General features: G+C 34.1%; 1 protein-coding gene and 1 pseudogene across 13 annotated transcripts in view; one reads left to right on the top strand and one right to left on the bottom strand.

Annotated features, from left to right (window-relative positions):
- RYR2 (ryanodine receptor 2) overlaps window positions 1-17,730 on the top strand; it is a 766,826-nt gene that overhangs the window by 169,667 nt on the left and 579,429 nt on the right. The gene's annotated exons all lie outside the window — the stretch shown is intronic.
- On the bottom strand, window positions 5,887-6,653 carry LOC141513263 (3-oxo-5-alpha-steroid 4-dehydrogenase 1-like; annotated as a pseudogene).

The following is a 17,730-nucleotide window of genomic DNA, read 5'->3' as shown; positions in this document are numbered from 1 at the left end:
CAAATCCAGTGTTAAAGGAAAGGGAATTCAATTAGATATTTCCCATATGGGGTCATCTTCTCTCCTTCTATAATATCAAAGCACTTTATTCCTTTCAGATTGATTAAAGACTTCCAGACTTGGTTTATAGATTTAGTTCAGGTTTCTGGACCTTTTCTGATTACTCGCAGTAGATTTCCTCACCACTGTGTTTGTATACACATATATGAGTGGATTTATGTATATATTTACATATGTATATACATGTGGAGATACACACATTATCTAATACACATGTGTATCTATCACAGTATATTTGACTGCCTTTGGAAAATTCTTCAAATGGAGACTTAGCAATTTTGCAGAATCTGAGATCCTCTTTAGCAATGAGATTCTTTATTTTTTCCCTAGTCACAGCTCTGCCACAATCTAACTCTAGGACCATGGACAAGGCACTTAATCTTTATAGATTCACAAAATATGAGTTGATGAACACCTTAGAGACTACAACCCGTATCTGTCCAAGAATTCCTTCTCCAATAAAAATAGAACAGTAATAATAAGAAGTAATCCAGATAGGAACCAGATGAATTTCCTGAGTGAACTCATTCCTTTTTGAGGTAGCCCTAATTGTTAGTAAGTTTTACCTTATGTTAGGGCTATATTTGCTAATGTGCTCTCTAGGGCCAAACAAAACAAATCAAATTCTGTTTTCATGAAGTTGTCCTTGTGAAATATGTGACTTGTTTTTTCCATCTGTAAAATGAGGAGAATAATGTCTATAGTGCTTCACTCACAGAACTAAGAAGATTAAATGAAGTAATGCTTGTGAAAGTGTTTTACAGATTATAAAGAATTATATAAATAGTAGATGCTCTCATTTTAACAAAGCTTGATGAAATCAGCAGCACTTAATTAGGTAAGAAAGAATTCCATATCCCCAAAAGAAAGCTGTGGCACTCAAAGCAGTTTATAGACCTAATAAAGTATTATACAAGTCAAATACTTCTGGTAGATAGTTTAATTCAATAAACTACAGTCCATTTTAGATGATGGGAGCTATTTAATAGTGCATTATCAATGCTATATTATAGGAAATAAAAGAGAAAGAAGATAACTGCCCATCTAAATCTGCCAAGGAAGAAACCATGGGTGGTAATAGGTACAACTTAGAAATAAGAAATCAGTACCAGTAATTTTTAAGAGACAATTTCTAAGAAAAACACAGTAATGAAACTCATAGCCACATACGTCTGTGCATAAATGCATCAAGTATGGATAAAAAGGAAAACAAACAGTAGGTCCTAAAGCAAGAAGGAAAATTCATTCTCCTGGCCATCAATGAGATAATGAAATGGTATTCACTATTGGAACATGGTCATGAAAACTTACATCATTCAGAAGAATAGGCCGTGAAATTCTGAAACAGTGGATTTTATTAAAAAATATAGTTAATGTAAGGAAATCTAGGAAATAGAGAGGGGAGAGCTTTTGGTAAGGATCAAAGGAGGTGGTAAAAGAAGTGATATTTTCATGAAAATTTATTACAGTAACCTGGATAGAAGAGCTCTAAATAAATGAGGAATTTCAGGAAACAAATCATAAACCTGGCCAGATGAATCTTAAAGCAATGGAAATCTTAAATTAACTGATTATCTGCTGGAGCATTCATAACTTTTCTTTCCTTGGTGAAAATTTAGTTATTGAAAAGATGGAAAGAGCAACCAGAGGAAGTATTATTCTGGACCTGATATACTGGTCAACAAGGAGAGAATGATATGGAAATACAAAAGATATTTGGGAGAAGTGACAACTCCAACTTAATGTCTGTGAAAGAAGGAAAAAACTGGGTATAGCCTAATACAATATCTAAATTTTGGAAAAGTTCATTTTAAAGAATTCAGAGAAAGAAGGCATAAGTGCCTTCAGGGGAAACTTATGTAAGAGGGAAGGAAAGCCTTCTAGAGTGAAAGGTGAATGATTTCAATACAAATGATTCTGCTATGAAAGAAAAGGAAGATATGTCTGAAGAAACTGATGTAGATGCATAAGAAACTCAATGACTAAGTTAGATTTTTTTTAAAAAAAATAAATACTGGATAGAAGCAAGAATAAGAAAGGGGGAAAAGATAAAAAAGGGTAGTATAGTCTGAATAATGTCAGGAGAGGGAGAGGTGCTAGAAGCCAGAAGGCTAATGTCCTGATTTTGAGGAAAGAGAAAATTCTTTACTTAATAATTTAAAGAGGTTGACTTCAACTCTTGAAAAATTCTAGAATGTTTTGTTAAAAAGGAATTGGAGAAATGCCCATTACTGTTCACATAGAAAGTACATTAATAAATAATTGTTGATTTGATCTGTTGACAAAAGAAGGTAACACTCAAATATGGTAATTTTCATTCCATTCCTTTGTTTCCAAATGTCTTATAACCAAGGTTAGGAGATTGGATTCTGGGCATAGCAGAAGCATTTAGCACTGATTTATAGGTAATTCACAAATGAGAACTGGTATTGGTTGAAATGTTGTTTATATTTGTTACTTAAATTAGTTCATTGCTTAGGAAAGAAGAATTGCTATGTGGAAGATGGGTTGTGTTACTTGGACTTAGAGACAGATCTGGGAGCAGTGGATAAAAGTTGTAGTAGTTATAGAAAAAAGCAAATTTCAAATAATTAAAACTATCCTAAAGTTGTATGGACTTCCTTGAGAGGTGGTGAATTCCCCATAAGGAATTCTTTCAGTAAAAAATCTCATCAGAGTGGTTGTAGAAGGTGTTCCATTTTGGGCATGGGATTTAACTGTAGTAACATCAGAGGTCCTTTTTAACTCTAAAATTCTATAAATCAATCTTGTAGCTCTTCCAGATTTGCAATATTGTGCAGATGAATCCTAGGAAAAAATATTTTAAATATGAATATTCAAACCCCAAACAAAATGATCACCAGATGCATTATATAATCCCAAAAAAACTCTGAAAAAGAAAGCAGTGAAGAACTTAAATTTTCCATTCACCCTGAAAGGCATGCTGCATCTCAGTTTATTTTAAGAACTGAGACAACTATAATGGCACCTTATTGATAAGCTTGGCAACTTCAGAAGTAAGTCACTCTTGAAGGCTCTGTCTATGATTCACAAATGAGCATTCTGACTTTTTCTGTTTGTGTAATTCCTAAGTGCAATCATTAAAGTAGTTTTCTAGTCAGGAAACAGCTTTGTAACCAAACTAAAGCAAGACAAATGAAATCCAAGCCCAACAATAAGATGAAATTAGCAGTCAGATTTTTCCAATTTGCACTAATTGCCCTTTGTAAATTGAAACTTTTTTTCCCTTTCCTTTTCTTTCTTTTTTTTGTCTCCCCCCCCCTTCCCCAAAACACTGAGTGAAAAAAAATCAAGACTTCCTCTTAACTAAATGCAGTCTCTTGGATCTAGGGAGGTAGATGACATTATTCTTATTATTCTTTATTACTGATACCTTGACAATAACATCCAAAACACCACTTTAGATGAATGCTTATTTTTCCCCATCTAAAACCTTTTCTAACCTAAGAGGCTTCTGTGGCCACCTTGGGGCAAGATTGGGGTCAAGTGGAAGGTATCTAATTCTTTGTTTATCATTAAACATCATTTATCACTTGGATTGCTTCTTATTTTTATTACCAAGTAGATTTTATTTCCTCAGGAATCATCTCACAGTCCCTTCTGATGAGAGATTTACTGACTTCTCCTTTCCTTAGTCTCCCTTTTCTTTTTTTGGTAATAGATATATCCTAAATCCCTGGCAAGGAACTGCTTTTTGACACTTTTCTAGCTACCAACCCAGGATTATAAAACCTCTCGGCACCACCAAGTGGATGAGTCCCATACAATGAGGAGAGAGCTTTGCCTTCTCTACTTCATTCCAAGAGATGCTTGATTGCCTAGGCATCATTGTACCAAAACTGTTTTGTTCCTAATCCAATGTATTTCCCTTCTCAAGGAACTTCCAGATCACTAAAGTCCAAACAGCTGTTCTGAGGGTCCCTTGGAGTACACAATAATTTAACTTTTCAAGAAATAAAATGAGTTTTTTGGTGTAATCTCAGAATCTCTGAGATTCTGAAAGAGTTTGTTAAGTGTAAAAGAATGAGAGTCTTCTGCTTCTAAAATGTTTCGAAATATGTAGTGGGGCATAGAGAAAACAAAGAATTGATGTCAGAAAGCCTAATTTCTTAGGCTCTCTAAACTTTGCCTTATATTAGTCCTTCATCTTATTTCCCCTTCTGTAAAAAAATTGACAATTTGATAAATATTGTGTATTTATTATAAGATTACAAATTATATTATAGTCACTGAAAAATACAGAAAGAAATCTTGTTTTCAAGGGGCTTACACTCTAAAAAGAATGAAGAAATAAGTGCTGTAAAGAATTACTGGAAGAATGCAGAGGAATGATCAAGGAAAAGTGTGATGAGAAAATTGAGGAAGAGATCATTTTTCACTTGAAAGGATCAAGGAAAGTTTATTAGATGAAGTGAGCAATTGTACCTAGAAGAGAACAGAAGGCTGCCAATGGATGGAAACTGATAAGGGAATAACTTGTACAAAGGCATAGAGAAATGAGATGGCAGATAAGAATGGGGTGATTGTGGATACTTGTCTAGTTTGACTGTAAATAAGGTACATAGAGAGAGGCATATTATGAAATGGAGTTGAAAAGGTAGATTAGAACCTGATGAGAGGGACCTTGAATGACAGGTTCAGGAGTCTATTCTTTAACTGGTAGGCAATGAGAAACTAATGATAATTTTTGAGCAGACTCATCATAGTTTCATGTTTAAAAAATGAATCAGGAAGTAGTGTGAAGGCATCATTGGAGGGAAAAATCTATTATTATAGGGAGACCTTGCCTTGTCTCCCTGATAGCTTTGTTGTGACCCAAAACCTTATATTCAGTGACCAAGTTTCATGTGATAAATCTCTCCACACTTAGCTAGATTGATCTTTAGATCAAATATAACCAGTTAGTAGACCTCTCCTCAGTTTTTTTCCAGTTTATTAGGACTTGCCAGAGCATTTTGTACTCCTATTGGCCTAGCTTCCCAGAACCTAGGGTCTTTTCCATGCCATAATGAGGCATTAATGTGTGTTAATGGAGGATTTTGCACTTACATAATCATTAAATCTCTTAAAAATTGGGGAGGGGTTTGTATTTGCATAAAAATATTACCAAAGTTTCAAGGAATACATTAGACAACTAATCATCATAGCATACTTAAGTAGAAGAGTGTTATGGTTCCTTTTTTTAAAATTAAAGAGTGGATTTAAAAGTGGGATGATCCAATTAAACTTTAAAAGCATATATCCAATCAATCAGTGCATTTGGGATTGAGTCTAGAATTGGAGAAGTGGCAGTAAAGGGGTAGTTTCTTTGAATTTGTATTTCCCTGACACTGAAACCAACCAACTCATTCAGTAGATTGATAAGGATTTTGGTATGGATGGAACATATGAAGTCCTGGGGGAAAGCCTAACATGAGGAGAGAACAATGTTTTATTACCATCACCCATATTCCTTTTTCCTATTATTATGCTTCTTTCTTGTTACCTTGTTACCTCCTTGTATAAAACTATAGAGAATGCTCGATAAATAGAGATACAGTCTTGACCTGTGATTTCATTGGTATATGGAACACTCACATACATTTTCTTTTCTTTTTTTTTCTGTTTTTAGAACTGAAAATTTGTTCAGGAAAATTTCTTAGAAAATTCTTTGAAATATTATTCATAAAAATGAAAGTTTTATATGTGTGTATGCATACATGCATACATACATATAAATATATATGTATATATGTATGTATATACTCCAGAGAAAATTATGAAAACCCTTGAAGTTGAAGACAAGAAATTTTCAGCGATATGTGCTTAATATAAAAATGGGATTATAATTTTCCTCAACTTTGGGTAGTCTTCAAACTTCTCCAGGTACCACATGTGATGTTGTTTTGCTCTGGACCCTAAAATGCAGGTTGTAAATACTGCAAATGCAATGCCTTCAAAGGACCAGCTCAAAAGAGCATAACCATACCATTCCATCACTTATGCAGAGAAATTGGCTGCAGAAACATAGTCAAACAAGCCTCCCCTTGGTATTTTGTAGCTTCTCCTGGTTTTCTTAAGTTTCTTAGGATATTATCAGAATAGATATTTATTAACATCCCTATTAGCCACCCGGCACAACCTGTGATAAAACGGGGATCTTTGATCCAGTTATCAGAATATACTGCAGAGTTACTCAAGTATTGGCTTTGTAAGTATCCATTAAGGATACAGATCATGACTGCTATTAAGGTTATGAGTATTGGTACTGGTTTTCCTCCACGAATCGGAAAGGGAAAAATTAATGACCTCTGCAAGTAGTGGATGATGAAGGTAGCCAGGAGGAGGCGATTGGGTCAGTGGCTGAGGTGCTGGGCAGGGGTGCAGGTGACCACGTAGAGCGGCACCAGCAGGCACGGCAGCTCCTGCAGGAACCACGACAGCCTCCCGGGCAGTGTCGGGCTGAAGGCGGCCTCGGCGTGGCGGCTGTAGGGCAAGCCCACGGCCGACTGCAGGAGCCCGGACACCAGTCCCAGGACCACTAAAAGCCAGGCGAAGGCTTCCAGGCGCCCTGGCCCTGCGTCCAGCGTCATGGTCCCCACGGGAGCAACGCGACCCCAGGCAAGCACTAACCTGCTCCCACATTTTCAAATATGTGTGTATATATATATATATATATATATATATATATATATATATATATATATATATATTTCAGAAATTCCCTCTACCAATGTAGGTTGGCACCTTCTTTGGAGCTTAAAAGTCTAGAACACTGAAGTATTGAATGTCTTGCTTAGGGTCAAAGAACCAGACTGTTTCAGTGGTAAGATAATTTGAAGCCATGTTTTTGTGGCTTAAAAACTACCTCTCTCTATTCACTATGTCATCTTGATAAATAAAAATTTATCAAGATGGAATAAAATTTACCCTTCCCTTTAATGATACTTCTTAGCCCTTTTGCAGGTAGACAGATGGCCCAGTGGATAGAGTCCTGGATCTGGAGTCAGTCACATCTTTCTGTGTTCAAATCTGATCTCAGATGTCTAGTAGTTATGTGACTCTGGACAAGTCACTTAATCCTGTTTTTCTCAATTTCTTCATCTATAAAATGAGAAGGTAATGGCGAAACAGTATCTTTGCCAAGAAATCCCCAAATATTTTGGGGGGAGGGGGTCCCAAAGAGACACAACTGAACAATAGTCATCTTCATTCTGTAAGAATATATATTTAAAGCTTTTTATTTCTTGGATGTCAGGATTTAGGAATATGAGAGAGATGGGGAGAAATTGGTACAATCCCATTTTGCTTAGGACTACATGCTTATTTGGTGGCAGATGTAGAGCAAGGTCTTCTAATTCTTAATCCAATATATAGTGCTAACTTCAAGCCATGGAAGGTATACAAAGGAAAGAATGCTTTGGCATTTATTCTTTGAATCAGACCTGAGCATTTCATTGATCAGGATCTAGTGACTAGTGAGTATTCCCTAGGAAACTGAGGCACAAAGAGGTGACATAACTTGCTTCAGATCTCAGAGGTAATTAATGGCATATCTAGGACAAGAACCTAGGCATCCTGACTCCCAGTCTAGCATTCTTTCCATTAAAGTAATCTTATTAATTTTTAATAGAACAGCAATGCAGTTCACTGTATTTTTACCAACTGTATTTCTAATAAACTCCTAATGTAATCTGGTCAAAACTTTTCAGTGTAAATATATACCATTTAAGCTTGTGATTATTCACAAATGTTATTTTGTGATGCTTAGCTTAGCAGTCTCATTTTAAATTCAGTTTATGGCCATGTTTCCGCAGTGCTGTTGTGATGTTAGAAGAAAAATATGTTCTCTTTCTATTACTCAGTCAGAAATTCTTCAAGGCTAAGTTTTGAACTAAAGTTAGCTTTTGCAGCTATTAATAGTATGGAAATAAGTATGTACCAAGATAAGCATACACCCCACTGCCTATGGAAGATATTGACACATGCCACTCATATGTATGGGAAACTCCTTTCCAGAGAAGTTGGGAGAATAAAAGATCCTTTAGCTTAAAATTCTCCAATAAAAATAAAAGGTAGGACCCTGAAAGGTCATGAGTGGATATGGTCCAAAACTCTCAGCAGTGTGTATTTAATTTCTTTTTATAAGTCATATAGGGCCTACAAGAACTTACACTCTTTTGGTAGAACCTTGGAGAAGCCCAGGTCAACTCAATACCATTATAGGCATCAGAATAGGTTTTTGGAGGAAGAATATGTGGTAGTTATACCTTTAACATTTAATGTGACATTTTAAAATTAACGTAAACAGATATCCTAAGAATAAGTAAAGCTGAAAACAAATAAAATTTCTGATTCTTATGCAATATTTTGTGTTAAAACTTGGGCAAAACACCAAAGTATTCATGATGTCATATTGGATTTTCTTACTACTTTTATTATTCTTGGTACTGTAAAATGAAAACCTCCCACCACTCTGACTCAGACTGTTGATGGTATTATGTTTAATTTCTTTATAGTTTCTTCTCCACATCTATGACCTTATTCCCTCTTAGGAGAAAGACAGCTATAGAGGGCTATATGACATTGGACTAGCGACTTTACAGGAATTGACTCATTATTGAATTTATGGTGGTAGGAGTTATTCTCACAGTCTATATGAGACAAGTCCCAGATATCCTCACTATCAAAAGCCCAAATTTACTCATCTCTGTCAAAATATATTGACAATTAAAACATAATCCTGTTTGTAAATACATTCTCCTTTTGATGTGAGTTATGGCCAACAGGTAGTAGATATGGGGATAGTGTTCTTTAAGTTATAAAATACAAGAAGAATGTTGGTGACCTGAGGTTCCTGTGTAATGGGGTAAGCATTGATTTTTATATCTAAGCATTTAGCAGAATTTAGACTTATGGGAGAAGTAAAATGCATCTTTATCTCCCGGGATACCCTTTAAGGCTACCCAGTACAGGGAATACTTGGTTTATGAACACTCACAAATGAGTCATACACAGATTTAAGTGGTTTCTGTTGGAGCTAGAGCATCTTTCCAACCACAACCTCCCTCTTCACAGTTACTGACACAGGATCCCCACTCTGTTTCCATGTGCTCACATCCCCCTATCTGATTCCAACAGCAGTGTTTCCTTGTTGTTGATGGAACATCCTGGAAAGCCTATTCTTTTTGCTCCCTTTCAAGTGACTTGGGCTTGAAACTCCAAGAGACTCAAAGCCCAGGGAGTCTTAGGAATTGTGGAATGGATACAGCTTTGGTATTTAGCCATATTTTACATTAAATGGGATTTTTATGGATTAGATTGATAAACTAGTCATCATATTTTACTTTTATTTTCTTTTCTCTCTGTATGTGTTTATGTCACATATATATATATATATATATATATGAACACATATTTTCTATATCATTTGAATTAGCATGAACTTTTCTAACCATTAGCAATTTAGAAATAATGGTGTACTGAGATAAGTAATAGAGAAAGAAAAAGGCTAATCTAAGTGAAACATAGCAATCATTAGATCACACACACACACACACACACACACACACACACACCACAAATTATATAGATGGATTGGAATCTGTACCATTAGAAGGAATTCATAGAATCATCTCAGTTTCAATGTTTCCATATGGATTTATTTTTTGATGTATTCCTTGATGTGACAGAATTTCTTTTGTCTCCAAACCTGGAGGCATCTCCATTTCTTCTGAATGATTACTGCTTGTCTGTGATCCTCTCCTTACCCTTCAGAGGATTCCATTATCCACTCTCATAAATACTGAGTTAGAGGTAAAACATTTACAAATCAGGAGGATTTCATACTGGTTGTATAGCTAACTTGTAGACAATATTGTTTTTATTACAGGTGGGAAAACTGGCAGATATTTAGGCGTGCAAACAAGAATGAGTCATCTAGAGAATCTGGAAATAATGTTCAAGCCTTCTGATTATTAGAAATGCTATTGAAATTTGTAAACATTAGGACCATAGAGCTGGAACTAGAAGGAAACTGCTTTCCTTTTAGCTAGTCCAAATTCCTCATTTTATAGGTGAGAAAACTGAGGTCAAGGGGGATTGCCTAAAATACCACGGATAAACAAGCAAAAGAAGCAGAATTTGAATTCCAGTCATCTTACTCCAGAGCTAATTTTCTTTCCACTCCATCATCTCATCTAAGGAGTATAGGTTTATATTTAATTCTCAGATTTTCTAGCCTAAAAGGGGTCAAAGAGTTACCAGTCATAGAGAGTGGATAGTTTATATGCCAGAATGTCAATTGAATCATTTTTTTTTAATCTTAGAACTGAAATGTTGAATAGTGATAGTAACAGTCACTAGAATAATTAGATCACAGAATGGTCAAACCTAAAGGGAACTTGGAGAAAAGCTATTCTGATCTTTTCATTTTACTAAGACTTGCTACAGGTTGAACCTTCAGAAGTGTCACTTCACTTTCATGCCATAGAATCATAGCTGTAGGACAAAAGGACCTCAGAGACCTGAATTTTATAAATGAGAAAACTTAGTGGAGGAAGATGAAGCACTTTGCCAAAGGTCACATCATTATCAAAGACAAAATCTGGACTCAGATTCCTGATTATACAGAGCTCTACCACACTGCCATAGAAGTCTTCAAGAAGGATTGTAGTGGGTTACTTTACTATTTGACCTCAAGATCTTTGAACTATTTAATGTTGGAGTCAGGAACAGAATTCAGATCTTTTAATTTCTTCCATCTACTAATTTTTCCATTGCACTTTCATAAAATGACAACTAATAGCAAATTGTGCTTCATGTTCCTTATAATTCTGTCTTGGTTTCAAAAAGCATTTGAGGGATTTTACAGTAGCTTTAAGAAAAAAAATCCTGATATTTATTGAGCAAATGAAGGAAAAGTATTTCTTGAGTATGCACATACAAATATGAAGTTGTCCCTGACCTCAAGGAGTCTACATTCTAATCAGAGGAAACAAGTCTTTTCAGCAAGTGTTAATCAGAACAGTTCCTATTAAATATTTAAATGTGTTGCCTTGAAATATTGTTCTGTAGAGGTCTTTAAAAGTGGGATGGCTTGTATTCCTTTTAAACCTAATCAGTGATGTGGAAGATGTAGGAATCATACATAGAAGAGATATACTGATATTCTACCACATAATTATGTAAATAGTTACATGTTTCACCTCTTTTTTCTTCTATGGTCATTCAATGTGAACAGGTTAATAAGACATCAGTAATTCATCTGATGGACTGCCTCTGGAGCTAATTGTTTGGTTCAGTCTGTATAGAAAAACAAAATATTCATTACTGTTGATAGGCAACCTATTTATTTGAGACACAGCTGATTAATAGCTTACATTTCTATAGAAATTATAAAACCCTTTGCAACTTACTTATACTACACCATAATTAGGAAATATGTCCCCATTTTTCAGAGGCTGTCTGCCTCTTAGGCTTGGGAATATGTGTGAAGTATATTGTGAAATAAGTAACCATTAAGTGACAGGGAAGATCTTTAAGACAAATCTTTAAGGGATTGTAAAATTTAGTCTTCTTTCCTTTCATCATTTATAAAGGGTATAAGGGTATGAAAGCAAAAGGATGGTGAGTGGTAATTCAGGTATTAATTTCCCCATTAATACTAATATTATTTTCCTATTCCCAAGTCATCTCATGCCATATATATATATATATATATATATATATATATATATATATATATATGCACACACACACACACATATGTATATATATATATACTCTTGGTTTTTTTTTTTTTTTTTTAGGTTTTTGCAAGGCAAATGGGGTTAAGTGGCTTGCCCAAGGCCGCAAAGCTGGGTAATTATTAAGTGTCTGAGACCCGATTTCAACCCAGCTACTCCTGACTCCAAGGCCGGTGCTTTATCCACTACACCACCTAGCCGTCCCTATATATACTCTTAAATACAAACATGAGGCACAGGCAGCTGATTGATGTGATTTTTTCCCAGATGTGTGATTTCATTGGAATTCTGGTTGAGGAGCTCCCTCTACCAATGAAGATTTGTAACTGTTATGTAATTTATCATCTCAGATTGTATCCTGAGGTATTAGGAAGCAAATTGGCTTGTTCATCTAGTATATGTCAGAGGTGAGACTTTGAATCCTGGTCTTCCTGACTCCTGAGGAGGCTCTTTATCCAAAATATCACATTTGCTCCAATCATGTAGAAAATTGCCTTAGGTAATTCAATCCATTCATGCCCTAAAGGATAAAAGACATGAGTTGCATCTATACATACATACACCTATGTGTGTATGTATGTATGTATACACATATACAGATGCACATGCACACATACATAGATATACACACACAATACAATCAAATCCCCTTGAAAACATGTTAATGTTTCTTATTCCATACTCTGCCTTGCCAGAAACTGTGAAGAACTTAGCAAGTGTTAATAATTAACATCATGTTAGAAAATCATTCAGCTCTGCACCAGAAGCCACCTTCATTCTCCTCGTTTAGCTATTGTTGCTGCAATATGCTGTGGACTGATGTAGTCCTTTGCATCTTCTTCAAGCCTTTACCTTTGTAGTCCTGCTAGGAAGGACTTCTTAAAAAAATTAAAAATTAAGAGTTCTTGGCACTATCACAATGAGAATGACATTCAATCTTCTTCAAGCCTTTACCTTTGTAGTCCTGCTAGGAAGGACTTCTTAAAAAAAATTAAAAATTAAGAATTCTTGGCACTATCACAATGAGAATGACATTCAATAATCTTTTTTTCCCTTTCCTTCTCTCATGGCCGTTTTATTATAAGATACAATTTACATATTCTCCTCAGTAGTTAAGGTATTTTTCAGTTTTGCCTGTTATATAGCTTGTTGTTTTGTCCAGATTTTAATTTCTCAGGATCATGATAGTTTTTATTTTGTTTTTACATCAGATCATTTCAAACTCATTCAAGGGTCTCCCTTCCCAAGTATGGTTGTCTTCCCTTACTCAGGCTATTTAGTTTATTCCCATTTTTTCTTTTTCTAGAGCTCGTAATATAATTCTGAAGTACTCTGGCAAGCATAGTGTTCTATTTTTCCTATTTTATATATGAACAGATTAAGGTGCAAAGTAGTTTAGAATATAAGGACTCTAACTAATATATCCAGAGAACTTAGAAACCTTTAAGATATTGCAATATCGGCTGAGTCTGTGCTAGATGATTTACATCAGACTTGGAATCAGGAAAAACTTGACTCTGATGATTACTAGTTGTGTGATCCTGGACATGGTATCTAAACTTCCTAATCCAACCTCCTTATATCTAAATTGGAGATAATAATACCTGTAATACCTTCCCTTTTGCTAAATAAAAAGTGACTAGACCATTTAAGGTCATGTTAGGTGACTGATCTATGGAGGTTTTATTGGAAAATGAACAAGAATATTAGATGAGAAGGCATGGAGACAACATAATCTAAATCAACAGACAATATTTCTACAATAATAAAGTCATAGGTCCTCTCTAAAATCATTAAATGACCATGATGCTGTAGTTTATTTGTGTCAACCATTTGTACAATTGTAGGCATGGCCAAAGTGAAGTGGGATGGTTGTGATTATGATATGTTTATGAATGTTGCTGTGGTTGTGATGGTCATGACCTGGGTGGTCATAGACATAATGTTATGCCCAAAGTCATATCAAATGGTATCAAATTCAAATGGAAGCAGGGATCTTTGGTGACAAAATTCTGAAAGGGCTACCAAATGGATAACAGTATAATGAAAAAAAGATGACTGATTTTTGCACAAAGTTAAATTATTTTGGAGCCTATGCATAAGTTCTCCCACACACACACACACACGGGAAAGGAGAAAAGTTATGGTTAGTCTTCCACATTTCTGTTAGGAACTTATGTATTTTTAAAATAAATTTTAGACATGATTTCTCTCTTCCATTGTCTCTAATTCTTTTTATGTGTGTATATGTTTTTCTGTGTTTGTATTTGTTCATTCATATCTCTTTTTATCTGTATCTCTGAGTCTCTTTGCCTACTCTTTCTTCGTCTCTGTCTCACCATCCCTGACTTTTCTTTCTCCTGTTCTTTGTCTTTCACTTACCTGGCCACCATATTTTCTTCATATTTACTGGGTTTTGAATTGTTAACTGCTGTTGTTTTTTAATTTAAAATGCAAATACAGATAATTTTAAAAATGTCTGTGTCTTGTTAAACAATTAAAGCAACAATGAAAAATATCACCAGATAAAGTAAACTGACTATCTGTCAGGGATGTCGGAAATGAGATTCTTTAAGTTGCTTTTTACTCAGTTGTCCCTGAAGTTATTTTCTTCTGGATCAATTGCCCTGACCATAGAATAAAATATCTTCCCATAAGTTAAGTAATAATAGTACTAATAATACTACTCCCCCCATGTTGGTATGACACAATATTTTTTTCCATTACACTTTAAAATACTTTATTACACTTGATCCATTTGAAATGGAAGGAGAAGGAAATGAAATAAAATAAAAACTTTAGTGAATGTCAAGAATTCATTATCAGATTCAAGTCCACTAGGACAGATCAAGGTCAACATCTTTAATTAGAATCCTTGCAGCTTTATGTGATAACAACAGTAAGACTATCACTCTAGCTATCTGCCAAACCAGACTGATACTATGGGTACTAGGAATGTATTTATAGCCATATGGCATTTCAGTGTTGGGAACTGGCAGGAAACAATTTTGTTTTTTAATGATTCATGTGTGTAAACAAGTATTTTGACTTGAGTATTGTATTTAAATATTTCCTAATGGGGAACAGAGGACATATTATTGTCTTTTATTATTCATAACTTTTTTGTACATAGTAGGTGTTCAATAACTATTTGTCAAATGAATAAAAGATAAGAAATATGGGTTCATATTTGAGTAATGTGAGTACATATTTTCTGAACAATTCAGAAAAAGCCACCTATAATAATATGAGCCTATTAGATATGATCTTAAGCAAGTCTTTGTCTTTTTTATTTCTTGGGGCCTCATTCTTCATAAAAAAATGGGGGTGGTGGGAGGAAGCTAGACTAGAACTCTTAAACATCCTCTAGATCTTTCTGTGGTTCTGAAAAAAGTGACATAAGACAAAAAGAAAGTTGTTTTACCTATGTGCTTAATATGTTAGAACTTATTTATTGCTCTCATATGTATTTTAAATACATTTCTGTATTAACTTCTGAGTTCAACTTTTAGTTTCTTTATAGTAAAAAATAATAAGCCTGTGCTTCAGTATAGGTAGAGAACCCTGCATGCATCATTTTTTGTGGTGGTCAATAATGTAATCAGGCTCCATTATAAAGTGGTTTTAGCAGACTATTACACTATTTGATCAATATCCAGATACCATCGGATCTGAGCATTTTTGCCTAATTGAAATTTATTTTCTTTACTTGAGTTGTTAAATGTCATAGTATTTTATCAAGTCAATTTATAAGTCATGCCTGTATGGATATAGTAGTCCTGTTTGCAACAAGTAGGTTTCCCACTAATTGCTCCATCTAGTTACTTCTGGAACAAAACAAACTAAAGAGAACAAACAAAACCAAAAAAGAAATCCAAGTAATAGTTACTCTACTCCTGTAATTTCTTTAAAATAGGTTTGTGTTATAATTTTTTCCTCTACCTGCCAAATCCAGCCCCAGTCATTTGCTCATCTCTTTCCACATATTATATAAAAATTTAATATTATTCCATTACTTTGTAACTTTGAAGGAGATACATTGTACCTTTTCCAGTATATTCAATTAATAAAACCTTTAGTTTTGCTTTTATTTAACCAGGTAATATATATTCATACAGTATTTTTCCCATTACAGCATGCTTATATATATATATATATATGTATATATATATATATATATATACATATATATATATATGTATGTATGTATGTGTGTGTGATCTCATTTTTCTCCTCACAACAAACTCATGATATAGGCATTACAAATTCTTTTCTAATATCACAGATTAGGAAACTGAGGCCTAGAGAGGTAAATAGCAGCACATGTACTGGGACTTATGCTGTTTAACTCCAAGACCGACCTTCTTTCTCCCATATTGCACTGATTCATTATAAAAAATAATAGAAATATGCATTTATGTAAATATTTAAGTAATGCTTTTATGTAAATATAAATATATGTAAATGGCAGCCATTTATTTATTTTTTTATTTATGGTTTAATGGAATAAAAATATTTTCATAACAGTACAATTAAAAAAGATGATTGCACATGAAACTGCATATCTTCTATGAACCAGTGACTTCCTTTCAAATATATAGCAAACTTATATACAGAGAAAAAGGTATCTTTGCTTACTTGTGACCATTTGCTCATCATGAAGCTCCTTAATTAAATACATGAAAACTCATCCCATCAATCACTGCAAAAAAATCTTCATGTCTCATAAAGAATCAATGGGTTCATTGTCTTAATTATACTTAGCTTATATCAGTGGTGATGATCATTTATATTATAATCAGTCACTTTCAAAGCATATTATTAAGTTTTTGCACAGCCCTTTAGAATTTGGGTAGGATATATCCCTCCCATGATCAATCAAGAGTTTTCTATACAATGATTACAGGTCAGTGATTCAGTATTTATTAGATGCTTTGCAAACTTCTCTATAGCCATAGCCAGCCATCATCACTAAGAGTCCTTATATTGCCTTTATTAGCTGATTTTATTTATGAATTCTGTGACAAAGTAAAAATAAAACATAACTTTCCATTGTTAGAAAGACTTAAGAAAACATAACAGGAAGGGAATAGAACATGATAGTATGGTGTGATTCATGTCTATTATATAGTTCTTAGAATAACTCCTTTTCTAAAGGTGGAATTTTCTTTTAATTTCAATTAAAGTGTCATTAAATAGAGTAGTGTGAAATTGGGGATGTATATTAATAAAAGCTTGAATGAAAAATGTCACGGTGATAACACTGTTTCTTGGGAAGCCATGCTACAACTGCCTATTTTCCCAATGATTCCTGAGAAAAACAACTTATTAAAGACATTTCTTCTCACTTTTTTCCCTTCATTCTCTTCACTTATCACATCTATGTGCCAATCCCTTGGGCCTAATAAAAGTTCTTTATTGGATGAAAGACTTTAAATGAATCAATCAATATTTATTAAAATTTTACTGTGTATAGAAAATTAGGGGACAAGAATGTGATTTTTTTTCCTCATTCAGTAATAAAAAAATATGTTGAATGACCTTGCAATGTTACTAAGTCTACAACTGTCCTCTTTACTTTTGTATGACACTACAATATAAAAAGAAGAGAAAGAACCCCCACAAGTAGTTAATAATATATTAAAAACATGTGTCAGGCAACAGAAGAAACCTCAGGAAAACAAGTATCTGTATGTGATAGCCTCATAGGCCTCCTTCTTAAACCACACACCAGCTCATTTTAAAACTTGCCTTTTTTTCCTAGCATTGCCAATATACTTGCAATTTCTTCATGATACCATGCTTTAAATTATGTGAACTCTCATGGAGAGAGTATTCTCTTTTAATTGCTACATAGTGCTTCCTTTAATCTTTAATCTTTAAAACAAGAGCTAGGAAGATTAATTACTATTTTGAGAAGGAA

Source organism: Macrotis lagotis, chromosome 2, assembly GCF_037893015.1.
Source record: "Macrotis lagotis isolate mMagLag1 chromosome 2, bilby.v1.9.chrom.fasta, whole genome shotgun sequence".
NCBI lineage: Eukaryota > Metazoa > Chordata > Mammalia > Peramelemorphia > Peramelidae > Macrotis > Macrotis lagotis.
The sequence above is the reverse complement of the archived record's forward strand: the minus strand, read 5'-3'. Positions and strand labels throughout refer to the sequence as shown.